At 43.3% G+C, this 27,719-nt stretch overlaps 1 pseudogene; it reads right to left on the bottom strand.

Moving 5' to 3' along the window:
• Window positions 1-2,470: 2,470 nt before the first annotated feature.
• Window positions 2,471-27,578, bottom strand: LOC134565041 (beta-mannosidase-like; annotated as a pseudogene).
• Window positions 27,579-27,719: the final 141 nt, after the last annotated feature.

Here is a 27,719-nt window from a genome sequence, read left to right as displayed (position 1 = left end):
CAGAAAATGGGGGATGAGAACAAGAACAAGGAGGACAGGACCACTCCCCAATTCCTCCATCTTGACTCTTCAACCCCATATACTGAGAATCCTAGATTCTTCATTTACACTCTGTGATAAACTAGCTACTACTTATTTTGAATTCTCTCAGCTTGTGATTCTTCGTACAATGTGGGCATTCACTCCCATGGCCAGGGATCAGAGGCAGTGTCCTGATGGGCTCTGTGTGAGGCTGGCTGACGCCCTTGTACAGATCCCAGACCCCCCTGTCCAGTCTCCAAACCCTCCAGGGTGGCCAGAGGGATGTCCTGGACTCCGACACCCAATTGTGGATGCAATCAGTTGCTGCTTCCATAATTAGAGAAGGTGAAGAAGGCACTTTTCTCACTGAATTTTGGAAAATAATTTGGAACAGTGCCACTGACTTTGAAAGAGATTTTCAATCCTGGTGGAATTTGGTAAATTTCACCTATGATCCTAGCACAAACACGACCACAGCTTTTATACTAACTATACAAAATTCTTCAGTGTATTCAATTTTCCCTATCATTGCATTAGGACTGAATCACGATGGAGCTGTTCTCTATCCTTCTGAACATAGAGAATGGGCCCTTCAGGTTGGTAATAAATGGCAAACTGTCAATTTGGAAACCTGCATTGTCTGAGAACAACAAGGGTTCATCTGTGAAGGTAATGCAATTAGAGCTCAGGACATTTGCCTAGACACAGAACAAAATGTTTGCCATTTTGAGGTTTGTTTTAATAAGACTTTTGAAACAGTGTTTGTATATATAGGCCATGGTTGTGTATGTTTAAGAACTATTTGTGATTCTTTGTTTGTAGAAGGTGTAGAAATAGATGTTAAAAATCATTCAAATCTTTGTGTTTGTAATTTTACCAAGATTGTAGGGTGTGACTTTTCTCATGTGGCTCCAGTTATTTCTCACTACCTTTTACAGTCCAATTATACACTCATTCACAAGCTATTCCCTACACCTATTGGAATGAACATTACTTTGGTAAAGCAATTGTTGTTTCATCAGGACTTGATCAAAATTTTGAACAAAATTAAAGAAGATGGACAGAGAACTTCGGTAACAGTTTATCATAATCTAGAAAAAATACACCGTGTTTTGGAGAGAGTTAAAAAAGATGCTGAACACAAATGGTGGAATACCCTTTTTGGATGGTCACCTACTGCCACTGGTGTTTTGAACAAATTGTGTCACCCCATTATTGTTCTTTTAATTTTGGTATTGATTGGCTTTGTTTTATCAGCAATTTTATGCACCATGAATTGGAAAATGATGAAACGGACTAAACAATTGGTTTTGATAATGGATCCACACAATTTGGTCAATAACTTACTTGCCATAGATATCCCCAAGGTTATTGACACAAGGTGAATTATACCAACAGTAAAAATTTTTTTTTGATGCATATTGATTGTTGTATTTTTGATTTTTTGTGATTTGTTTTGATTGTTTGAAAGAAAATTGTTTTATTGCAACTATTGATTGAAATTGTTGAACTGGAATTGTTTGATTTTTTTAATCATTAACTGAATGTGAACTTAATGAGAAAAAATTTTAACAACAATTTGCTTTGTTTCTTTTTCTTTTCCCTTTTTTCTCTTTCCTACTTTTCTTTAACCCTCTACTCTTTTCCCTGTTTTCTGGGATATGCTACTGATGGCTTGACGAGTCGTGAAGACTTCACAACCATGCTGCTGAATCAAGCTGTGTTCTCTTGACACGATCGTGAGTCACGAGGTGGTGTGAGAGTCGGGGCCCGAGGGTCCCTGGTTTTGCCTCACGACCTTCATCAAGGACCCCTGTCAAGGAAGGGACTGTGTGCAAGGGGCTCGGGCCTAAGCCACGGTGTGTGTCTGTACCAAGCATTGAACTGCAGGTGTGTCCACTGGACCGGAGCTGGTTCCCATGGGAATAGACGGCTGGACGGCCTGTGCTTACCAGTGGCCAGGCCCAGACCTGCTTGTCCCAAACCTGCCTGATCTGAACGGTTGCACCTGATTCCCAGAGCAACGGGCCTCTTCACAATGACTTTCAGGTGCTTCCCCCACATTGGCCGGGTGCCCTCCACTTCTGAAATGACTATAAAAGCTTCCCCCTGCGACTCACACTTTGAGATCTCCCCACGGACAGAAGACGGATCCATTGGCCGGACGTCACACCACGAGGACGTCTCTGCCGTTGGTAGCTATATCCCCCTGCCCCCCTTTCCTCGCTCTGTATCCTATTTTTCCTTTCTCATTCCCTCTATCGCAAGTGTTGTTGGCACTCAATAAAGGTGCATTTGTTGTATGATTAAACTATTGTCCCCTCAAGTACTTTTTGCACTCTGAGATCACACAAACCTATCACGATTCCTGCTGGGATTGTGACAAACACTGAGGAGGGAAACAGTACAGTTTCATCTCCTCCCTCCCCACCAGCACACAGCTCTATCCCACTTCTGCCATACCACACCTAACAACACATTACTACAGTTTGGATGCAGAAGTTTGTTGGGAAGAGACTCGTTGCCATCACTAAATGAGAACAATGGGGACAGTAAGGTGTGGAGGTCCAGCCTTACCTTTTAATCGTGCAGAGGAAGGCCAGGATTGAAATCCATACTCTGAAGCAAAACGAGTTTTAGGATACACTGTCCAGTTCCAGCAGTTACTGTTGTAGTCATAAAAGTGTGTGTCACCATAATGGCTATCATAAGGATCCTGGGACAGCCAGCCTTCTTTAACTGACTCCAAGCCATTGGTAGGACTGGATGCAACAAAAGGATGACTCCCATCTTCCTGGGATTAAAAAAAAAAACCAAAAAACAAAACAAAACAACAACAACAAAAACAAACAAAACCACATGCCCCTTACAAAGTGATTGGCTTTTACCATCTGAATACATAGACCATTTTTTTGAAAAGAGGGGGTTGGGGGCAGGGAGACCATGGTTTTTCCAAATTTCTGAGTCACCACCTGGGAAACATTCTCTTTCTATGTCCTAACATTCATCATCTTTACTTGCTGTCTTGGTTTGAGGGGAAGTGAGTTTTTCAGGAAGATGAGGTCAAACCAATCAGTGGTCAGGTTTGAATGTTGGCACCTTTAGTGGCCACTGAGGGGTTGGACAAGCCTCTGAGGACACAAGGGGGTTAAAAGCAAGGACTCCCAGAAGGACTTCCTCTTTCTGGCTCTGCTTTCAGGAGAGGAGCATCTTTTCCTTCCTCCCCTGCCCAGCTGACCAGGCTGGGTGGGGGAGGGGGGCCAGGTGGTCAGGCTGAGGTAGACCTCGGGCCCCAGGGGGGGAAAGAGAGAGAACGGGACTGGAGCTGGGCCAGCCCCACCCAGGATGGAAGGGTGGAGAACTTTGGAGGTGCCTTCCATCCCACCCTATCCCGTTCCCCACCCCCCCCCCCCCCCACCCCACCGTCTCGTCTCGTCTCCGCCCCCCAAGGGAGAAGATGCCAAGCTGCTGCTGTGTGTGGGAGTTGTCGGAGCCTGTGAGTGCCTGAGCCTGTGGCCTTGCTGGGAGACAAAAGCTTTAACTCTTTCTGAAGCAGAGGAAAATTTTTCCCAGACACTGATTCTCATGGCTGGTGGTTTCAGAAGAGAAAGTGACAGCCTGGGACCAAGATGATAAAGGACGATAGAAAAGACCCCCAGATCGGCTAGAGATGAAGAGGAGTGGCTTCTGAACTGGACTTTTCTTGCGTAATGTTAGCCATAGACGGACCCTGAACTCTCCTGAACATAAATAAGACTTTATTTGGGTGGATGCTTTTTGACTCCAAACCAAAGACTTTGTGACCTATTCTTGGAACCCTTGGCCCCAGGGGTAAATGTGGGGGGGACTGCTTGTTCCAATATGAGAAGATGGCTGGTTTTTGGTACTTGTCCAAACATCCTTAAAAGAGCCCTTTATGCAGTTTTGGTCCATGGATGGTGGTGAGAGCACTGGACATGGAAAGGAGGGTATCACCCTGGCAGGCTCCTCCAGGTAGTGCCATGGGTGACATGGGAACAAGGGAGGGTGTACCTGTGTTTCCTGTGGGGGGTCTGTGGTGCGAGAGAGACTGCTCTCTCCCTGGATGGATTGAAGATTGGTTTTTTTAAGGGATGATGACTTTGACAGGGAACCCAGGATTGTGGAAGGTTTAAGCAAGTAAGATGAGGGTAATGTGCAAGTGTAAACTGTTGAGCATGTAAGGGATGGAAATTGGGGGGAGGAGAAGAAATGTTCTGGGAGGTTTTTATTTCTGTTTCTGGGTGTTTGGGTTTTTTTTCTTTTCTACTGTCTGTTGTGATGTAGTTTAATAAAGTTTTCTTTCTATTTCAAGTTTTAGGCCTGCTCTGCTCTGTTCTTGACCACATCTCACAGTAGCTCATTAGGAAAAACATACACTCATGGGTGCACTGGCATTTGGCCAGCGCCAACCCATGACACTTGCTTAATTAGCTTCTTACTTATGTTCTTGAAGGACAGCTGGGCATGATTCTGCTTGCTGTGCTGTTCTGAGGGATTCTCTACTCACATCAAGAGATTTTCTATCTTTATATGCCTCTAAATTTGTGGCAGTGTGAAAATTAGGTTTATTAGGTTTATCGTATTATTCCTTTGTTCTCTCTCGCACATGCGTGCAGCTGTCGTTATGTAACAGTCCGTTACCTGTCATTCATTCTGCCCGTGGTTTTTTGTATTCTTCCCCGCTTCCCTGGTTGGTAAAGTTAAATTTCCCGCATGCTTAACGGTCCCAGGGATTCCCTTCATTGGTTGTTATACCCTCACCCCTCCCTCTCACCTATCTGGATAAAACTCTGCTCAGACTGCTTTTGCGCGCAGTTGCAGCACAGCCGGAATGCGTGTGTACTTACAATAAACTCCACTGCTACCCGCTGCCTCCCTCCCGCCTCTGTCCGAGTCATTTTACCACCGCTGCTGAGAGGATCTCTCAGGAACAAGAACCCCGTAGGAATCAGCATCATTCGCGCGGCGTACAAACTGACCCTTCAAGCGATATTCACGGTGCCAGGGCTAGCCGGGATGGAGATGCTGAGGTCTCAAAATGCGGCAGAGTGACATATCGTGTGGTGCCAAACGTGGGGCTCCAAAAAGGTCCTCACATTTCTCGAAGACCCACGGAAAGGACTGGCAGACTGCCGCAACTAGGAGCGGAGTCTGGGAAACGAAGTCCGGGGACGCTACACGGTCCCTCGTCTGAGCAGCCTCGTCCGCTCGAGGAACGCTCCCAGGGAAAGGGAAGGCAGCACCACTCTTCACACTCAGAGAAGGCGTCTCCCCCAAAGACAGAGGTCTCCCCGAGATCGTCTTTTTGCACCCACCGCAACGGTTTGGTAGGTATCCCCGCTTTTCTGCGCAGTGGGTTTTGGTTTTGGGACGCAGTCCCCGGAGAGCTGGTCGCGTGACTGCTGGCATTGAGCATTTTGGCTCTTTGGCCGGTTTCGAGTTTCCCTGGTGCTTTTTGGTTTTTCGGTTTGTGTCAGATTTTACGTTGTGCACGAGTGCGTGGGGGTGTGCGTGTGTCCCCCACTCGCGCGACAGTCAGCTGGGGAAAGGGTGAAGCTCGGGAAGAGCAAGTTGCTGGCTGCCAGCTTTTGTTCCGTGCTGCGCCCCGGTGTTCTTCCGCAGATTTAGTGAGTGTGCGTGTGTGCCGGTGATTAAAGAGCGCAGTGATTTTTTTCTTTTAAAGATTTTTTGTTGCCGATCTCGGTTTGGGAAAGTGCTGAATTTAAGATCTATAAGAGGATGGGTGCTTCTCTTTTGTCAGCACAGGAGGGAATTTTTAATGTTCTGGTTGAATTGTTAGAGTTTAAGAAAGGTAAGTTTTCAAAAAGCTGTTTGACGAGGTTCGTCCGATGGCTCTGTTTGAACTTTCCGGACCTCTCCCGATCAAAAGCTCGCAGCCCTCACTTTTGGAGCGCTACAGAGAGAAAACTAGAGGAATTGGCAGACGCTAGGGACAAAGACATGCAGAAATTCGAGGTTTTGATTTTGCAGCTCAAAGCTGCCGTGGCAAAATACAGGGAGTTTGAAAAAGAGCCTCTGCAAGGACCAACTGCCTCGGGTTCCCTTTCCCTCAACCCCAAACCCTCTCTCCGCAAAAAGGGAATTTTAAAAGAAGTGACAGAAAAAATGTCTTCAAAACTCCCATTCCCCCCGCTCTGGCAGTCGAGGCCAGACTGCCCGGGACCCCTCTGAAAGCCCTGGCCAGGTGATCGGAGGACCTTCCCCTCCCCCAAATTCTCCCGGTTCGAAGCCAAAAGTTAGTTTTAAAGTTACTGGGTCACAAAAGCCTCAAAATGGTGACTGTGGCACCCAAAATGGGGGGGACCGCGTGGTCTGGTCACCATCCCCCTCTTCTTCTTCCCATGATTCCCTTTGTTCTCCCCACCCTTCCCCTTCACCCCACCCCTTCCCGTCCCCTACCACTCCCACTGCCCCAAAGTTCCCACCCACCTGCCCTGCTCCCAGACCCGCCCATGGACCCGCCTGCCAGGCAGAGCCACAGGCGGAGTCCTTGACATGCCCCCACCCCGGAAGTTGGCCATCTTGTTTGTTTGGTTCCCACGGTAACGCTTCTGGACCCCACAGTTGGAACCAGGAAGTAAACAACCGGGAACCAGGAAGTCAACAGGCTTGCTTTACTGCCGCGCCAGTGACTTACCAAAGATCCTGGGGAGACAACAATAATAATCCTAATTGGCAACCTTTCTCCCAAGTAATCATTAGGGATCTCTGTAAAGCCCACAAAGAGTACGGTAGGGAAAGTCCGTACTTCCGTAGTCTCCTCACAGCTGATCTTTCTAATGTGGCAGTTGTTCCTGCTGATTTAAAGCAGCTGTTTTCATGCTTCATGAATGTCACAGAGTTTAAACTCTGGGAAGCAGCGTGGAAGCAGCTGTTGAACGAAACACTACCACACCTTTTACAGCAACCAAATACAGCAGTTGATGGTCAGGGGAATGCTATGTCCATTAGTCTCCTTTGTGGTTAAGGCCAGTGGAATTCTCCTTCCACACAGGCCTCCCTGATTCCCTCTGCAGCCCTCACAGTAATTAGAGATCTGGCTTGCAAAGCGTTTTTCAGCCTCCAAACACATGCTCCCATGCCACCTTATACCATGCTCAAACAGGGTCCAGCAGAACCTTTTGTAGATTTTGCAGAGAAACTGACCCGTGCTATTGAAGTGCAGGTCAAGAATGAGAGTGCCAGGGATCAAATATTAGAAGAAATAGCATTCATTAATGCTAAGGATTTGTGTCGCTCAGCTATTTTGAGTCTTCCTCTAGATCCTCCTTGCACACTCCACTCCATGCTTCAAGTGTGTCAGGTCAAGGTCCCCTTCCTCAGCCATGGGACCCAGCCTCGACCACCTCAAGCATCTTCTCTCCCGCGACCTCCACGTGTGGCTCGAGCGTCCCCTGCAGGCCAGACGCAGCACAAGCCTTTGCAATGCCGCATATCCTTCCACTGCAATCGACAGCAGCAATGCTTCTTCTGTGGAGAAGGACACTGGGCTGCCTCCTGTCCTCACAAACATCAAGGACAGACGACAACACCCTGAACACCTGGAACTCCTCGACCTTTTCATCAAACGCCAAAATACTAAAGGGGGAGCGTGAGTCCACCCAGCGCGATGACCCCAATCGGGTGGACCAGACAGGGGGGTCAAAAGGGGGTCAACCAATTTGTGAAAACACACCGGACGGGACATTGTTCTCACCTGAATTTGAACTTGCAAAACCCATTTTAACAACTAAATCTCTATATGAACCTTACAGGTTGCAGATCACAGAACCGTTGATTCCAAGTGACCATGACTGGCATTTTGTTACCATTGATCGTTGCAGCGCCAACGACTGGCCATTGGCGGAGTGCTGTAAGTACATCATGGTTGGGGACTGCAAACACACTCCGCAAGAGGTTGAGGTTCTTCCTGGGCGACTTGTTAACTGTCCCAAGCGCCTCATCCTCTGGCTGCATTGTATTTACCCACCCACAGTCTTACCGAAAGGACAGATAATTTCACAGGCCATCCCATACGGGGACCCTGACTTCCAGAACAACACAATCACAGTAAACACAGTACACAAGGTAACAACACAGAAACCCAGGGTGAAGTGTACATTTATGATGAGTGGAGAGTCCTTTGATAAGGATCTTCTTTTTGACACAGGGGCAGACTTGACATTGATCCCAATCAAAGACTGACCATCACACTGGGCTCTGGAGGACGTGGCAGGTCACGTCCAGGGTGTAGGAGGCCTTCAATTGGCAAAGCAATCAAAGAACGTGGTGAAAGTAAGGGGACCAAAAGTACAATTGGCAACTATATGTCCTTTTCTTTTAGATTACAAGGAGCCACTGCTTGGCCGAGACCTCATGGCGCAGTGGGGAGTCACAATTAACATCCCTGAACCCCCACAAAATTTTTGGGCAGCGGCTGCTGAGAAGCGCCCCCTCCAAAGACTGAATTAGAAAACCGATGATCCAGTCTGGGTGGAACAGTGGCCGCTTTCTAAAGAGAAATTACAGGCGCTTCAGGAGCTCATAGAAGAGCAATTGGAAAAGGGTCACATTGAGGAGACTAATTCTCCTTGGAGTTCACCAGTCTTTGTCATCCGCAAGGCTGACAAGACTCGGTGGCGGCTCCTTCACGACCTCCGCCAAATTAATAATGTTATTGAAGATATGGGGTCTCTCCAACCAGGAATGCCCTCCCCAACCATGCGCCCTCGAAATTGGAATCTGGCAGTCATTGATATAAAGGACTGTTTCTTCCAAATTCCCTTACACCCTGACGATGCCCCACATTTTGCCTTCTCGGTTCCTTCCATCAACCAAGCAGCTCCAAGGAAACGATATCACTTGCGAGTACTTCCCCAAGGAATGAAGGCCTCGCCAGTCCTGTGTCAGCAGTTTGTCGCTTCCTTGTTGACCCCCGTGAGAGCAGCCACGGAGGAAGTAATCATCCATCACTATATGTATGATATACTTGGTTGTGCCCCGACAGATGATTTACTGTCCCACACACTTGGCCTTGTAACAAATTTGTTAGTTGCTGCAAGTTTCGAGCTGCAGGCAAACAAGATTCAGCAGATGCCACCCTGGAAGTACTTGGGCTTGGAGATAAGTAAGCAGACCATTGTTCCGCAGAAATTGGAGATCAGGACAAAAGTCCAGACCCTTGCTGATGCCCATCAACTCTGAGGTGCTTTGAATTGGGTAAGGCCCTGGCTAGGTCTGACCACCAAAGACTTAGCCCCTCTTTTCAATCTTTTGAAAGGGGGAGAGGGGTTGAGTTCTCCTAGGTCACTTACCCCAGAGGCAAGAACAGCACTTAAGAAAGTTCAAAAAGCAATGTCTTCCAGACAGGCGCACAGATGTGACCCAGACCTGCCTTTCTGTTTCATCACCCTAGGAAAGCTGCCGCATCTGCATGGCATCATTTTTCAGTGGGACCAGTCTGCAAGAACACCCAGACAAGGTAATAAGGGCCAAGGCAGGGGAGATCCTCTTCTGATTATGGAGTGGGTCTTTCTCGGCCACCATCGGCCCGGGAGAGTGGCACAGCCGCAAGAGCTCATGGCTGAGCTCATCCGCAAGGCGAGAGTGCGGATGAAAGATCTGGCCAGTTGTGATTTTGAGTGCATTCACATGCCAACTGGCTTGAAGACGGGCCAAATGACAAAATTCATGTTGGAACACCTTCTTCAAGAGAATGAAGCATTGCAATTCGCCCTAGATTCCTTCACAGGCCAAATTTCAATCCATCGGCCGGCCCACAAATTGTTCAATTCAGAAGCAGCATTCACATTGGCAATGCAGAGTGTCCGGAGCAGAAAGCCCCTCAAAGCTCTGACAGTTTTTATGGATGCATCCGGGGCTTCTCACAAGTCAGTTCTGACTTGGGAGAATCCTGAAACTCAGCAGTTGGAGGAAGATGTTGAAGAGGTGATGGGATCACCTCAGATTGCTGAGTTGGCCACAGTCGTTAGAGCCTTTGAGAAGTTCACCGGACCATTCAATTTAGTTACCGACTCCGCATACGTTGCAGGGGTGGTATCTAGGGCAGATCAGGCCATTCTGCAAGAGGTGTCCAACACTGCTCTGTATGAGCTGCTCTCAAAACTTGTAAAGCTTGTCTCCCACCGAGAGCATCCATTTTATGTGATGCACACGAGATCACACACTGGTTTGCCAGGGTTTATTGCTGAAGGTAACAGGAGAGCAGACGCCCTCGCCGCTCCTGCAGCAATAGCCCCATTGCCAAACATATTCGAACAGGCAAAGCTCAGTCATCAGCTTTTCCACCAGAACGTGCCAAGCCTAGTCAGACGTTTCCACCTCACACGTCAGCAGGCCAAGGCAATTGTCGGCTCCTGTCCATCGTGTCAGTCCCACGCCGTGCCCACACTACATGCCGGAGTCAACCCTCGTGGGCTTCAAAGTGGCGAGCTCTGGCAAACAGACATCACACACATTGCATCATTCAGAAGACAGAAATACGTCCATGTATCAGTAGATACTTTCTCGGGTGCAGTTTACGCCTCTGCACACACAGGGGAGAAAGCATAGGATGTCATTAAACACCTTATCCAGGCATTCTCTTTCATGGGCATCCCCAAGGGCCTCAAAACTGACAACGACCTAGCGTACAAGTCAGGTGAGTTCTGCAGCTTTCTGCAGCAATGGGGAGTGGAGCATAAAACAGGCATCCCACACTCCCCCACAGGCCAGGCGATAGTGGAACGGACCCATCAGGAAATCAAAAGGGTCCTTGCACAACAGCAGTTACTGAAAGTTGAGCCCCCCTCTATCCGATTGGCCAGAGCCCTGTTACACGATCAATTTCTTAAACTGCAGTTTTGAGGTGTTTAACCCACCAGTCATGCGACATTTTGGATGAAATTCCGATTTCCAACAGAAAGAGAAACCCCCAGTCCTGCTCAGGTCACCTGAGAGCGCACAAGTTGAAGGTCCATATGACCTGGTGACGTGGGGGTGAGGGTATGCCTGTGTCTCCACGCCCACTGGGCTCAGATGGCTTCCTGCAAAATGGGTGAAACCTTTTAGGAAAAACCAGGGGGAGAGAAGGGAAGATGTACTGCAGGTCACTTCTGCAGCGCTGCGCCATAAAAGGCGAAATTACACCTGGTTGACCCTACCCATTCTCTGGGAATGGGAGGACCCCTCACCTTTTTCTTATTTCCAGCCCTCATGTTTATTATTCTGTGTTCTTAAGTCTGTTTTTCAGTTTTTCAGTGTGAAAGATCCAACCCAGACCAGAGAAAGTCTCCACCATGACACATCTCTTGCCGACGATTCGACCTCTTTTAGAACTGGGGGGTCTCGAGTTGGGTTGCATTCATTTTAAAAACCTGTGTTATCGTTGTAATTGCTTTAGTTGTGATAAGTTTTATTAGCAAGATAATTCATAAGTTTAAATCTAGTGCCACATCAAACCCAGCTGTGAACCATGTTTCCATGGCAACTGTTCCTGAGGAAGTGGAAATGGAAAACTTAGAGAGGTCTTGGGAGGACGAGAGCCTCTCTGAGGAGCAGTGGCTGTCCATGCAGTCAGGGTTCAGAGACAGCTTTTCTGAATTTGAACATCAGCTTCCTCCATGCCAGGTTTGCTCATCTTAATAAAAGAAAAAGGGGGAGATGTGGCAGTGTGTAAATTAGGTTTATTAGGTTTATCGTATTATTCCTTTGTTCTCTCTCGCACATGCGTGCACCTGTCATTATGTAACAGTTCGTTACCTGTCATTCATTCTGCCCGCGGTTTTTTGTATTCCTCCCCGCTTCCCTGGTTGGTAAAGTTAAATTTCCCGCGTGCTTAACGGTCCCGGGGATTCCCTTCATTGGTTGTTGTACCCTCACCCCTCCCTCTCACCTATCTGGATAAAACTCTGCTCAGACTGCTTTCACGCGCAGTTGCGGCGCAGCCGGAATGTGTGTACTTACAATAAACTTCGCTGCTATCTGCTGCCTCCCTCCCGTCTCTGTCCGAGTCATTTTACCACCGCTGCTGAGAGGATCTCTCAGGAACAAGAACCCCGTAGGAATCAACATAGATTCTTAATGAAGACTATTTAAAGTGTGCCTTGTGAAATATATACTCAAGGAACATTAATATTTGACTACTGTGACTTCTTTATGGAAAATTATTACTTTTGCAGTGTTTTTGCAAGAGCAAGGCCATGATTTTCTCATTTCTTCTTAAAAAGAAATATACAGTCACCTAAATTTAGTCCTAACAAATCCAAGGTGCTCTGCTTTTAAATTCTTCCATGGTATCATTACAGGTTATTGTCATTTTAGCTGGCTCTGCATGCTAAGATAGATGAGACTACAAGAACGGTTACATTTCAAATTGTTCAGAACTGCCTTTTTTTGTAGCCTCAGTAGACTTCGAATACTAAATCTTTTTACAGTAGCCTACAAAGTACTGAAGGAATCCTTTTACAGATATAATTCAAGACCCTACTTCTAGTAAGACAGAAGCCTGAGTTAGTTACCAGTAACAAGTTACTGCAATTGGCTCAAACACAGCAGTGCACTCAGATATGTGCTTCATTTTAAGAAACAGTACTGTTTCCCCATCTTCTTTTTTTTTTTTTATGTGATTAATTAATAATTAACTGAAATAATTTACTACAGGAAATCCTGGATTCCCTGAAGTCTTTAGCTCAAAGGTAGAAGTCTTTTCAAGTTACCAAGTCCAGTACTACCAGTAGTTACAGGTTTCCTCAGCTGGCTTCTATTACAGGACCTGAAGTTATCTCCCTCTATGGTTCCTTTTTGCACTCAAAATAGTTATTCTATGGATTTAAGATAAAAATGGGTCTGTCTTGGATGGCAATGCTGCACAAGTATCAAGCCAGAATACCTCACTTCGTTGCACACACACTGGCCACCCAACTCACATAGCTAATGACAAAAACACCACAGCATACCTTTACACAGAGCTCAGTACAGAAATCTACAATCTCCTCTTCTAAGAGGAGAAATAAACCTACAAAACCTGTGGCATATGGGTAGTGCCAAATGACACTAGATTTCATCAAGGATTCCAGGTGTTTGTGGACTGCATACTCGCAGTTTAAATTTTACATCAAAATATTTTACTTTGCCTTCATATACTGCAGAATACTAATATTTTGTTAAAAAATGAATACAATGACTACACAGCATGAGTTCAGTGTTTAGCATCACTTTTGCTTTACTTGCTTAGAACAAAAAATATTCAATCACATAATGAAGAAATAACATCTTTATAGATTTCTTCAACTGCTACTTAAAAACCTAAGGGTTGTTTAAATGCTTTTCACTGTATTCTTCAACAAAATCAGGACAAAGGAAACCTTATAATCTAGATTAATTCATTAATGGACAAGTTGATTTTTGACCATTGGATGTGAAGGCACTTGTGGACAAAGTAAAAGCAGGAAGGAAAAAGAAGCAAGATCTACTACACTTTCAGGTCTCAGTTTACACATCACAAAATGTTAAAGACAAGTAATTTTTTTATTTTTCTTTTTACTTTGAGAATAACTCTTGAGTTTAGAGAGTTGTTTAGAAGAGCTTGGAAAGGGCAACTTCTCAACATGCTGTTTCTCACGTCTTAAAAGGATTAAAAGAAAAAAAGGAAATCCCAACTTGCTTAAGCATTAAAACCTTTTGCCAAGCCATATCCTCCTACAGTTTCTTGAGATTACTTACACTAACAACTATTTCATGTATGTTCTTCACATAAAGGGTCACGTAGTCTTTGATATAGAGTCCTATGTCAGGATAAGGTATGGAGAACCAGTTGCTTGCAATTGCTGCTTCATTTTCATTGTTAACACTCCACAGAATAATTGATGGATGTGATTTTAAACGTCATACCTGAAATACAACTTACTATCACCGTGGGGCCTGACCAGAAATGAGACTCAGGAGACAGATCTTGGCTCATCGGGCAGAGCAGGGCAGGAAGACCACTTTATTTACAAAAACCCAGTTTTATACATTTCCTATGGGGCCCGTGGATTGGAGGATGGAATTCCACCTCTCAATCCACATTGGTCAAGCCAACTGTCAATCACCTTTCTCCTCCCACCTAGAAATATGTAAACAATGAAAGACAGTTAGCAAAACATGGCCAGTGTTTATAAAACATGGTCCTGTGTTTATATTCACGAGCGTGAGAAACTGTACATTTCTCCTTTAATATGAACACTCAGCAAACCAGGAAAAAACCTCATGGCAACAACTTACCATTTCAGAAGTCAAGCAAAATTACTTAACAATGATTTTTTTAAAAAAATCACTTTATTACTAGTTGAATTACAAGTCCACATGTATATTACATATGCTAAGCTTACAACTCCCGTTTTTTGCCACATGGTTCACTATTCCCTCAGCTTGCCACCAGGCTCAAAGTTTTGTAATACATGCTTTCAGAAGAATAGACTTCTAACATGCTGACATACATCTGCCTTATGCACATATGTACCATCCAACTCTACTCAGCCATTTGTGAAGGATAAATTCTGTAGTCTGCTTAACTTGACCACTCCTGCAAGCAGTCAGAGGAGTTCAAGATTTAGCAAGGTTACATTTTGTGTCTGCTACATAAAGGTACACTAACAAACACTTCCAAACAATCAATTTTGGAAAGCTAACTTATACAGTCAGTCAATGAAAAATAGATAATGTGAAATAGAGCTTGACAAATGGATAAAATATCTGATGAGAAACTTCTGCTCTTTCGGATTCTAAATAATTCTGGTTGGTTAGATATAGCTCACACGCAAACATAAAATCCTGCCAAATCTACAAGGGAAAGGAAAGATTAAAAAAAACTGTCAGCAAGTTCCTTTATATACTTTAAAAATATATGGCTATTGGGATGCACAATCCTTTGTTCAGACAGAAAACAAAACACATTCACCATGGGGCTCAAGTATGTGCATACTCCACTGTGGTTATCCTCGGTATCAGTGTTAGAAAATATTTACCCTTAGGAATCAGATCCTGACAGTATACTTTAAGAAGCAGAACAGAATAATCAGAAACATGAACAAGGAGCGATTTGCAGCTGAACAGAACAATTTGATATTTATTAATTATTTTGCAGGTGTTACACCAAATCCACTTAGTGAGAAGAGACAATAATTCTTCTGATGTGGTACTGAGCACACCTAACAGATGTTTAATGTGTACCTGTTAAGAAAACACCTCCATACAAAATAATCTTAAAACCAGCAAATCTCACCCAGTAAGAGGGGCAGAAACAAACTAGATGCTCTGAAAACACAGTGATCTTTCTCTTCAAAGAAAAAGTAGATACTAGAGAACAGCAAGCCTTTCAATTCAAGAACAATAAACTCCATTTGTACCTTGCAGGAGAATTACAAAAAGGGGAAAGGAGGCCCAATGAGATGGATAAGATTTCTTGTTTACCTGATTTGCTTTTTAAATTGCTGTAACCTAGAGGCTCCTTCCAGTCTATCTCAAATGTTAATGAAAAGACCTCTAGAAGGAGCACCTTAACCCAAAGGAGTCTGTAGGAGACTTCGCTTTTCTGAATGCCATGCTACATAGAGAGAGACAGAGACCAGCTCCTCACACAACTCCATTTTCATTGCAGTGAGAATATGCTTTTCCATGGCTCTTTTCAGCACACATTCCCTCAGGAAATGGAAGATAAAGAATAGGACAGTGGGAGATAATGGTGCCATTAATAATTGTTACAATCCTAACGCTGTACAGAAAAAGCAAAGCTATTGCTGCAGAATCTCTCATAATCCTTTAGTAACTGTTGGTGTCAAAATTCTCTATTGAAAGAAACTTTTTCTCACTATTTCCCCCAGTGAGCTATCATTGGTTTTCCTTAAGCACAGTTTGACTCCAATGGACTTTTAAGCCTTTGCAAGACCATCAGAAGAAACAAAACCAAAAACTTCCCCCACTAACCCCTCCAGAATAAGGGTTTGATTTTCTGCATTTACTTGCTATTTTGGCTGTTAAATACTGTGATAAATGACATGAAATAATTCGTGTTTATTGTGTATATAAAATGTAATTTAAGAAATGTTCTGTAAAATAAAATGAGAAAGTAGGTTGGGCTTGGGACAGATGGAATTTTAGGATGAACAATGGCCTCTGCCAGGAATTTGGGATGAACAATACCCCTGTCAGGAAACTGGGAAATACAAAATTAACAACAGAAAAGAAGGTGGATCCAGAGACAGATGGGTCCTTTTGGGTGGTGGAACTGTGAACAATCCAGCTATCAGGAACGATATGGATCTCGCCTCACTATCTGGGGAACGCCTCTCCATTCACGATTCCACCTCGCCATTCATGATTCCGAGAAACTGAATTAATATTCATTTTCCCTCAGAAGACCCATTCAACAGACCACACGCAGAAAGAAACTCCTATGAATATGAAGGAAAAGACAGAGGACAAAGAAATGTGAAGAAATACTCTGCCCCCGGCTAAATAAACTGTATATAAGGAAACTCCGAAAAGACTGGATTTGTGAACGGGGGAGTTATGGTGTGCTAGAGGCCGTAGCAAAGGTTCACCCAGTGCCGATCCCGGGACTCTACACTGAACCTCCGATTGCTGGCTTATCCTAAATTTTGTTTTGTTAATTCTTGATAATTAATAAAAGTATTTAATTCTTTGGAATTGGCTGAACATTTATAACAATGCCACCTAAATCTTGCACTGAGCACTGTACAGACACAGATCAAAGTGGCCTACTTAAGGTGCCTAGTGTCAAAAATTGAAGAACTGTAAGTGCTCAGAAGCCTTGAAAATCAGGACACTCATTCAGATGACTAAAACAGATGTAACTTTTTTTTTTTGCAAGCACACCCACCGGAAAGCTGCAAGGTATGAATTCTGTTTCCCTGCTTCTTATGGTGTAGAGTAAGACCAAACACACTTCTCAGGATTTTTAATACGAAATGCAACTTGGCCTTCATTCATCTTGTCACTACTTCATCAAAACTTATTAATACGTGCCTCCAAGCTTATATAATCAAAGGTACTCATCTAGGATTAGTGATTGCAGCAGGTGTTCTGAAGTCTGGGACTGGATCTTGAGGCTGGAGGCAGAGCAACGCAGATCCAATCAATGTGATTAATAACATACGTTCTCCCCTTTATTCACAAGATGGCTGGTTATATACAGTAAGAATAGTTTACAGTAACAGGTGCGTTTCTATTGGCAGTGAGCGTGGACAAATATGTAAGCTATTACAGTTTAAGGCAGCAACCGTATTTCTATCCTAACTATCTTAGCTAAGGCATGTACACACCTTAAGTGAATTTTCTAACTGCGCCACAGGTTTATCTACTTCTAGGCAGGCCAGAATCTGAGGCCTAACAGACCCAAATCTGAGGCCCAGTTTGGGATAGCTCTACCTTTACTCTATAAGTCATCCTGCTCTTGCTACAGTGTTCACCTTACAGCTACATTTATAATCAGTTATAGCTTGTTCAAAACGGCCACTTGGATAATGCCTTCCATGTTTGTCTTTGGGCCAAATGAAAAGTTTGAACCAAAAACACCCAAACCTTTTCAGCTATTGCTAAAATGAAGAAAATACTCTTAAAATAAATAAAATCCATTTCCTCAACTGAGAAAAGCATGGCTACCTTCTACCAAATGGCAAGCTTCTACTATAAAGTCTCCAAAATATCACTTCCAGATTCAACAGACAGCCTCTGAAATCAGAAACCATTCAAATTAAAAATAAATTAAAGAAACCCAACCAGCCAAGCAAAAAATCAGGTTAATCTGTGTCTTGGGTTATGTAACCAAAAAAATGTGTATTCTATTACATCTGTTGAAGCCAGTTAAGGAGATATTTGGGTTTATTTCCTTTATCTCTTGTAACTCCAGAGAGGAGGGGGATGGATGCCTTCTGATAATAGGCCAGCTGTTAAAACCAGGTGGGGCAGTGTTTCTTCTCTCTTCCACCACTGTCCACCCTCAGAGGGGAATATCTTCTGTTAATGGGCCATTAAGGCTCACCAATGACATGACACATTACATCATCCCATTGTGAGATGCTCCACTCAGTTGGGGGGGGGGAAGCCAGCCATTCCTACCAAGATAGAAACTGAGCTGTAGGAACACCAAGTATCCACTTTTCCACTGGATTCTCAGAGGAAGACCGGACTCATCTCACCGCCACTACAGGATCATCTCTACTCCAACAGAACCACATCTGTCACTCCAGGAGGACTTATCTGGACGGCTTCCAACACGCTGGCTGACAGTGTCAGGTCGTACTCCTGACTCCATCAGGGGTTTCTAGGACTTTTGTTTGTTTGCTTACTTGTTTTTTTTTTTGTATTACTGCATTTGCATTTTTTAATATTCTTAGTAAAGAACTGTTACTCCTATTCCCATACTTTTTGCCTGAAAGCTTCTAATTGCAAAATTGTAATAATTTGGAGGGAGGGGGTTTTACATTCTCCACTCCAAGGGAAACTCCAGTTTTCCCTGACAGATACCTGTCTTTCCAAACCAAGACAGATTCCAAACCAAGTCAAGTTGACCTCACATGTTGATACTCTACAATGTCCTTTGGAAAGATGGTTAGAACTTATTCTCTTTTTTTTCATTTAAAGTGGATTTTCATTCACAAGTTCTTGTCAGTTTTTAAGTAAGTATTCTGTGTCGTTTTTACCATTATTCCTATTTCATCACAAATATCGTAAAATTCATCTTCTTCATATATTCCTCCTCCCCAAACCCGAAGGGCATTCATGTTAGCATCTGCTGCAGACTTCAAGAGTAGCCTTAGTCTGTCAAATACAAAAAGGAGATATACAAGTTTTGTGAAGTTGTATTACTTAAGAGTTTCTAAGGTTGTACAAAAAACAAAGAAACCAATGCCCCTACCCAAAAAAACCCCGAATCTAAATCATTAGCAGGCAGTCTAAGACTTACAACTCTAACAGAAAGTATCAGAATACTATGGTTTCTAAACCTGCATGTCTGGACAGAGCTTTCAAAACGCAATTTTTTGTGCAGAAAAAGTTGCTTGCTCCTGTTAACACTTAAGAAATAGGTGGAGTTACACAGATGTAAGTGCTTTTACAGAAGTGTTGGCAGGACCAGATTTAGAAATACTGTGTTTTATTAATCATGTTGGTCTTTTCTCCCCCAATATTACTTGGTTTGTATGTGAATTACTTGAATTTAAATTCTCTTTAAACATAATCAGGAATGTATATTCTCTTCCAAAGTTACATAATGCATAGCAAGAATGTGGGAGTGAGAGGGTGAGAAAGACTGAGACTGGGAATCTCATTTTAGGAGTTTTAGGCTCCATTTTTCCTTAAATCATACTGGCAGTCTCTAAATAGCATGTGAATGCACACTGCAGAATGCCCTGTTGTCCTGGTGAAAAGAACAGGGCATATGCCTTTATTAATATTCAGCTCTTTATTAAAGTGATCAGCTCATTATTAAAGTCATCAGCAGGATTGCAGAGTCCAATCTGAGTTTTCCACGCTGCTGCAGCCATCTGAAGGAGCAGGTGCTGTCCCAGTTCATCATTCCACTGCAAACAGTAGATGCCGCAGTCCTTGTTCCCATAGGAACAGCTGGGAGTTCTCTCTGGTCAACCATCAGAAGGCAGAGCAGTGGGGGAGGGTCTGCCACTGGAGTGCAGAGTCAGCTCTTTACCCTCAGGGAAAACCTTCAAGAGTTTCCCGTTGTCTGACCAAATCACTTCAGCTGGCTGGTTCCCATTCCATCCAAACTCCTCACAGGCCATGGTGAATCTTCAAACCAGGCCAGGGGGTGCATCCACTTCTTGCTCGGCCAGGGCACTATCTAATTCTCCTCTGACGAATCTAGCTTCTTGTCTTGGGGTGCAGTTTCCCTAAAAAACCCTCCCAGGATCCACCAGGTCGGTTTTATTTGCATATACAAATGCATATGCATTTTTCCTGGTCGCAGCAGAGGTATTCCTGCTGAAGGAGGTAGTTACAAAGAACAATGATAGGACTATCTAGTCATGGGCAGCTTCTTTTCACATTTTAATGAGGTAGAAAAGTGTTGCCAGGCAACTTTTCTTCAGGGCAGCTTCCCTCCCTACTCAAACTTGCTGAGGTGTGGGGGTTACCTCTAGCCAGGAGGGGATCAGCCTCTTTCGAGGGACAGCAGCCTTACCCCAGCTATGGGGTTCTCTGCAAGATGGAAAAACCCCCATTTTTCTCAAAGGCTGGATGACGGCACAAATTGGGAGGAGGGCGGTGGCATTCTCAGAGCTCTTTTTATATGCTAATGCATGCTCTATGTTTTCCTCTGGGGGGGATGGTGCGACTGTCTCGGCTGTCTCGCTGTGGGGCTAGGACAGGGATAGCCCAGCCCCGCCCCCCCCTCCAGGAAATTTGTTCATAACACTGGTTCCTCAATAACCCCGAGCAAAGCTTAGTCCAAGTACAGTACAGCCCCCATCCCACCAGCATCTCCAGGGTGCTGTGCACTGAAATCCAAGTAGCCTAGATGAGACCAGGAAAAGGGAAGAGGGTACTCTGCACCTATGTAACCCTGCATGACATGAGTTAGGACATGGATGAAGCATACATCCTCTGACTACCAATAGATGTGTCCAGACAATAAGGTCAAACAGCCTGAGGATCATCCCTGAAAATACCCAAAAGGCCAGTAAATATGAACTTCAAACAATCACCTTCCCACCAGTAATTGCACCTACATGCCTTGAATATCACTCAAATCTGTTCATGTTAAGTCCTAATTCTGAAGCCTCCAACCCACAACAATTAGTGTTCTACCATCAAAGTTTTACCCACTAAAGCCAATCTTCCATAAAGGGTGGGAGAATCAGGAGGAGGAAAACATGATCCTTTTTCTTAGAGAACATCAAATGTGTCTTACGTGTCATAGGTCACTCTGTCCTGGAAAGAATCTGCTGGAATCCAGTTTGAGCCCTTAATAAAAATGGGTAGGACATTGATTCTGAAGTAGAAACTCAGACCTGGTGAGCCAGGAATAAGCTCCTGAACCAGTTCTACTGTCCAAAAATAAACCTGTGAAGATGTGAAACTTAAATTTAAAGCTGACAAAAAAGGAATTAAAATGACATAAACAAAAAAAATCATTACAAAAGGGATTGAACCGAATAATAACAGCATAGAATTTGTCAAGGAGTCAAAAGACATGGTCTCATGTCTAAATTCCTGCTTGCGGAAAACACACTGTGGGTCAGTAGAACAGTGCAAGAAAGAATACTTACAATAAGCCTGTTCACTTTTTAAAGTTGCTATTGTATTAAGAGAGCAAGGCAAAGCATGAGCAAATTGTACATGTGCACACAAGTATGTAAGGGACAGATAAAGTTTGGTTGTTGCAGAATTCAGTCAAAAGTCAAGCTGAAGGCCAGAAAGAGGAATACAGTGGTTGCACCAGATCAAAACCAACATGTAATCTGCAATTTTCTCTACCAGAAGACTGCAGCAGCTCAGTTTTAAGTCTTGCCCATGAATCCTGAATGCCTAGCATCAGATTCACGTAGTACAAGCAAGATCTCCTTTTACTGCTCTGATACCTTTTTAACAGGTGTAACACTTACAGAGAAAAATATACCCATGCAAACACAATTGCCAGTGTGCAAGTGAAGAGCCTCCTGGCCATCACAGCTGTGTTGAAACAGCATGATCAGCAATAATGTTTCAGAGAGACCAGTTCAGCTAAATAAACACTCTGAGTAAAGTATTAAAGCACATCTCATGCAGAAGCAGAGGCCAAACTTCTACAGCTGCTCTTTTAGCCTAATATATGGCATTGTGATGCTGAAACAAGAAAACATTCCTTTTTCCTGTTGCAGGTAGAATTAAAGCTCTCAGGAAATCGTTCCAGACATTTTCTGGGACTTCACTACAAGCAATAATGCAGCTCTGAGGGGTATCCTGGTTGCACTGACACAAACAGCCATGAGGGAGCAGTTAATGCACTGCAACAGCACTGACCCCTTATTCATACAGGTGCCTTCTCCACCTGCCATATCAGCTCCTGCACAGCTCCAACTCTTTCAGAAAACACCTCTTTCAGAGAGACTTAAAATGTTTTCTCCTGCATCCTTGTGCCAGTTCAACTTCTTTAAGTCAGAAAGAAAACTTTTTCTTTCTTGTACCCATTGCTCATTATCATAGGGAGAAAACTGGAAAATTAAATAAAGAGAAGGAAAGCTAATAGTAAATTTTAGCCAGAACAGGTTTGGGTCAGGAGAGCAGGAACCTCATTTTTTCCAAACTACTCCTAAGATAGCAACCACTCCTCTCTCAGATGACTATTTGCTTTATCTTTTGAAAAGGTCAGCTTGTAGAGTACAGCCTGTACTCTCTCTGCCACAAGCTTCAGCTGAGGCAAGAATCTGTCAGTAAATCAGGCTAAAATTAACCTAGTTAAGTGCAAATGATACACCTGTCTTTAAGACAAAATGCAATTCTTTATTTCACACACCAGACATGGCTGTAGTTTGAAAGGGAAATTATTAATCCCACTATGGGACTGCATTTTCTGAACATTCAGCTTATAAAAAATCACACATCTAGACAGGAAACTATTTCTAGCAGTAGGGAAGAAAAAGATTACCACTTTTTGCTTCCTCTTTGGTGCTTCTAAGTTAACTGGACAATTATTAACCAAATACCTGTACAGAGACAATGCATGTGACAAACCAGATGCTTTAGTGGAGGTCACAGATTACTGAGCTCAACCTAAACAGCTCTGCATCATGGTAGTGACCATTCCCATAATTTTGCAAACTTAGTTTACCATGAGAAGTTGAATTTAAATAATAACCAATGTTTCATACAACTTTCACAGTTACTCTAACTCCTGAATACTACAAAAGGAAAACTATAGTATGAGTACTGCACTAGCAAAAAGGTTCTGATCTTCCTACAGTGAATTCAATTACTTGGAGAAAAACTCCTCAGTCTCCATTACGGCTCTTTTTTTATGGCACAAAGTGGAATGGGACTTGCAGTCGGAGCTGCCAAAGTATTTGGGGTGTCATCTTAATGGATGTCATCAGGCAGGTTGGTACTGTCTCAGAGTGCATTTGTAATGCAGTATTTATATTACTAACAGAAGTTATGTGATACTGTTTTATTCATGCTCAAGTAGAACTCATGCAACTGGCTAAACCCAAGGCAATCTGAGAAGCTGAAACACTCAGCCAGGACCACCCAGACAGCAAGAGCAAGAGTAAAAGCTCCTTAGCCTCAACATTCCCAGGCCTTCAAGATTCAGTGCAACTCCATTGTTTCCCCGGGGCCAGCTGGTAACAGCACATCTTGTTCCTACTACAGCTTCCTTCTGCCTTGCAGGGGGGTAAAAGAAGGGCAGTGGGAGACAAACAGCATCTGGCATGCTTGGCTATGTGCCCTTTTGACTACCAAGACCTTAGCCACCTTGAAATATGTCTCATAGAGCTTGCTGCTTGAGGGCTAAACATTTCTCTCAGTCTCAGGGCATGCACAAGAGGCTTTCTAGCCACCCCAGACCAATAATATGGTTCTGGGCATAATTATGAAACAGATATCTGTCTTTTTAAGGCACATACAAAGGCTTTGTACACAGTTAAGTGACCTGTGGATCACATTTGGCATTCCCATATTTAGCAGTAGGAAAAGTAATAAGGATGAAGATGCCTAGAGCTGAAATAAGATCACTGAACAACCCAGTGACCTAACAAATTAGCATGCAGCATGAAAGTGGTGTGAAAAATACAAAGCCAGAAAGAAAGTCTTCTGGAAGTCATGCTAAAAGGCCTTGGGGGAAAAGAGTGTGTAAAGGCATGGAGGGAAAGACAGCTGGAGGCCAAGATCTTGAAAGTACAAAAATAGCCTTAGAAAACAAAAAACTGAGTACAGTACTGGAGAAATGACCATACAGAAAGATGGGGAAATAGAACTGAAAAGCAAACAAATGCTTCATGGGGCAATGAAAGAGGTAATAAATTCCTTGATATGGGGATGGCAAGAAATAAGCAACTTATCAATAGCAAACAGTACCCTCCATCAAGAAAACCAGTGTCGCTGTGAGACTTTGTTTCATATTATCCTGAGAAACAAGCTCTAGAACAAAATACTCAAATGGAAAACCAAACCACATCCCATCCTGGATGTTGGCTTTTATTCTGCTTTGGTTTTCTGCTACTCTGAACAGGAATAAATACTTCTCTGAGCCAAAGAGATTCCTAGCACTGCTGACTAGAGCTCTATAGAGCTCCTGCAAGTACATACTGGAAGGTCACCCAGAAATATTCCCAAAGGATGAATCAGTGTTTTGAAGACTACTCTATCATGTCAGAATCCAGAAAGTAGTTCAAGCTAGGAGTAGCCAAATCTGACATAGGATCAAGCTGTGCTTTCTCACATGTACAGTTTTCATGCTTCAGTTTTCTCCTGTCCAAAGTTAAGTAGATACTCATATGGACACAAACCACTTGTGAAATGCCTCACCACTATTTTTTCTGGGGGAGGGGAAAGAGTGGAAGTAGGAAATTTATTCCTCCTGAATACAGTCAGTACAACATGGTCAACAGAACTGACAACAAAACAACTTTCAGGAACATTAATCCCTGTTTGCATCTCCTGAACTACTCAAAGTTCTTATTAAGCTATATGAATGTTGCTGTTCAGTCCTTCTGACATGAGAGAAAATTATGCTACAACATGAAAAAACTGCATACAGAACCTTTTCCCACTCATACAGCTCTGAGTGGGGGGGTAATGGTGTGTATGTGCATGTGTGTCTGTTGGAATCTAAGACAGAGATTCACAAAACACAGGAAGGATGACCAGACTTCCCACTGTAAGCTATAAAGGCTTAATTCTGGTTAATTCGCAATCCCCACTCTGTGGTACATTTGCTTTTTTTTCCCCCTCTTTCCCCTTCAGGACAAAAAAATAAGAGGCTTCTATTGTAGACCATGAAGTCCCTATGATCATATGCCACAGAGCTCTGTGAAATATTCTGACATGAGCACCAAAATGGAAATTATTAGCTTTCCTATGATTGTGCAGTTTTCACACAGTAATAACAGAATTTTCCTTTTTATAGGCTTTATAGTCATATTTCTTACAACCAATTTTTCCAAGCATAATATGCGGTGGGTTTTTTTAGTTGTTTCAAAATTAGAACACTAATAATAGCAAAGAAGTATTATTATTATGACTTCATAATCAAACTAGGGGCTAGTCCTACAAAGACTATAACACCAGAAGCTATTAGTTTCTCCTAAGTTTTTTTCACGCAAACAAATGTAACAACAAATAGCAGTTTAGATGTCTGGTGACCAGATTAGTTTTTAGTAAAGCAATGCACACCAGAAACATCTAATAAATGCATACATTTATGTGGTTGTTTCCATATGTTCATGTCATAAGGAGGCCAGTCTAATCTCTCTGATTTTTCTTTTTAATGAACAATTGGCAATTACCTCTTCTACGCTTCTTAGTAAAACCAAACAAATAATTAAACAGCCAGTGTGTTAGGGGAACCCTTATGCGAAAATCCCCAAATATTACTTTTACCGTTGTATTTAAGACCTTACCTATCACCACGAGCCTAGCCAGATAAGGACACTCGGAGACAGAGATCTGGGTTGATCAGAGCAAGCAGGGCAGAAGACCTGCCCTTTGTTTATTCTTCCTATTAAATACCTCTAGCAAGGTGACCATGGATTGGAGAGTGGGCATTCCCACCTCTCACCACATTGGTCAAGGAGGCTGTCATTCAACGTCCCCTTCTCTTGGAGAAGGAATTCATAACAATGGCAATATTTACAAAACATGATCTTCGGTTTACATTAAGGAGTGTGAGAAGTTGCACACTTCTACTTTAGTATGAACGCTCAGCAAACTAGGAAATCTCAGGGCAACACTTACCTTTTCTTAAGCTTGAAGCATATTGTCTTGGGTTGAAAAATGTGACCAAAAATGTGTATTCTATTTTCATCTGTTGAAGTCGGTTGGGAGATATTGTTCCTTATCTCCTGTAACTCCAGGGGTGAAAAGAGGGCAGATGTCTTTTGTTAATGGGACAACTGATAACACCAAATAAGGCAGTGCCTTCTTTTCCTCCACTCACCCTGCTCCAAGGGATATCACCTGTGAATGGGCCATTTAAGGCCTCTCACATGACTGATAACATTACTTCATTCCATTGTGAGATGCTCCACCCAGTGGGAGGAGCCAAAGCCTTTCCACCAGGATAAAACCAGCAATCCCAAACACCAAGGGAGCCTGTTTCCACTGGATCCCCAGAGGAAGACTGGACCCTTTCTTGAGGATCATTTCTACTTCAACGGAGCCACAACTGTCACTCTGGGAGGCCTTACTTCGAGCTGCTTCCAACACCCTGACCAAGAGGGTGTCAGGTTTGCATTTTGACTCTGTCAGTAGTCCTTTGTACTATTGCATTTATCTTATTTTATTTTTATTTTTATCTTTTTGTTGTTTGTTTCTTCTCTCTCTATTAAATTGTATTTCTGACTTGGAGTCTCACTGGTTTTACTTTCAAACCAGCACAGATATCTATCACATTTTAATAAATAAATGTAGGTTAGGTTTTTAGGAATGTGTCTATCTCATAAATTTTTACAAACTGAATTAGCAAGAAAAATCTCAGTAATAAACCTTTGCATGATCTTACAGAAATCTAAAAGGGGTTTTCAGTGCATGATACAAAACCAAGAGCATGGTATATCAAGTTTAGAAGTGCTGTTTTCTTTTCATAAGCTAGAAAACTTAAGAAGTTAACATCTTTTCTCCTCTGAGGTTTCTGGTTAACTGTAAGCCAGCTTGCAGCCACAATGTAAGTAACAGCATCCATACAAGCTAAGACTACCAGAAAGCAGGTAGCCACACATTATGACATTAGATAAAGTCATTTCTCATTAGCATTTTCACATGCATATTACAACTCAGCAAAACATTTAAGAGCTCTAGACACCTGCTATGCAGAGCAGACGTCCTAATATTATCAGTGCAATGCCAAATGGAATTAAACTTTAGGGCTCACCTTTGAAAACTTCTCAATCTGGCATCCTACATCCATCATAAAAGTTGTTGTCATATTTTATCCAGTTTGCCTTCCATGTCTATTTGGCCACCAAGCCTCCACTGCAGCGCTCTTGAACATGCAAGGGAGAAAGTCTGAGCAACATGTATAACAAGAGGTATCAAATGCACCTGGGGCTCAGATAGCTTTGAGTGAATTACCACAATACTAATGAGGTTTTGTGCTTCAGCTGAGATATGCTAATACTCTCTCCTGCTGCAGCTCTGAGGTGAAAATCATTTAAAGAGAGAAGTGTGATTTCTTCTGCTGAAGTCCAGGCTATCATTTCATTTTGTGTCCACAACACACCCTGAGCACTCCTGGACATACATGCACACGTGTAGATGCTACTCCTCAGCTGAGGTACACTGACACTTGATTCCTCCAAACTCCAAATATCCATGTCAGGAGCATCCATTGTTCACTGAGGCCTGTATCATAACCTCCTCTCATTTATTCTTTTATCTATTCCATGCGATATTCAATATACAGCAGTAATACTTTCTGTCACGGTGCTGTGTTTCGAGACCTCAGTGTCTCCACGCACGGTCAGCCCGGG

This window comes from Prinia subflava (assembly GCF_021018805.1).
Source record: "Prinia subflava isolate CZ2003 ecotype Zambia chromosome W unlocalized genomic scaffold, Cam_Psub_1.2 scaffold_32_NEW, whole genome shotgun sequence".
Taxonomy (NCBI): domain Eukaryota; kingdom Metazoa; phylum Chordata; class Aves; order Passeriformes; family Cisticolidae; genus Prinia; species Prinia subflava.
This window is presented reverse-complemented; position numbering and strand designations above follow the sequence as displayed.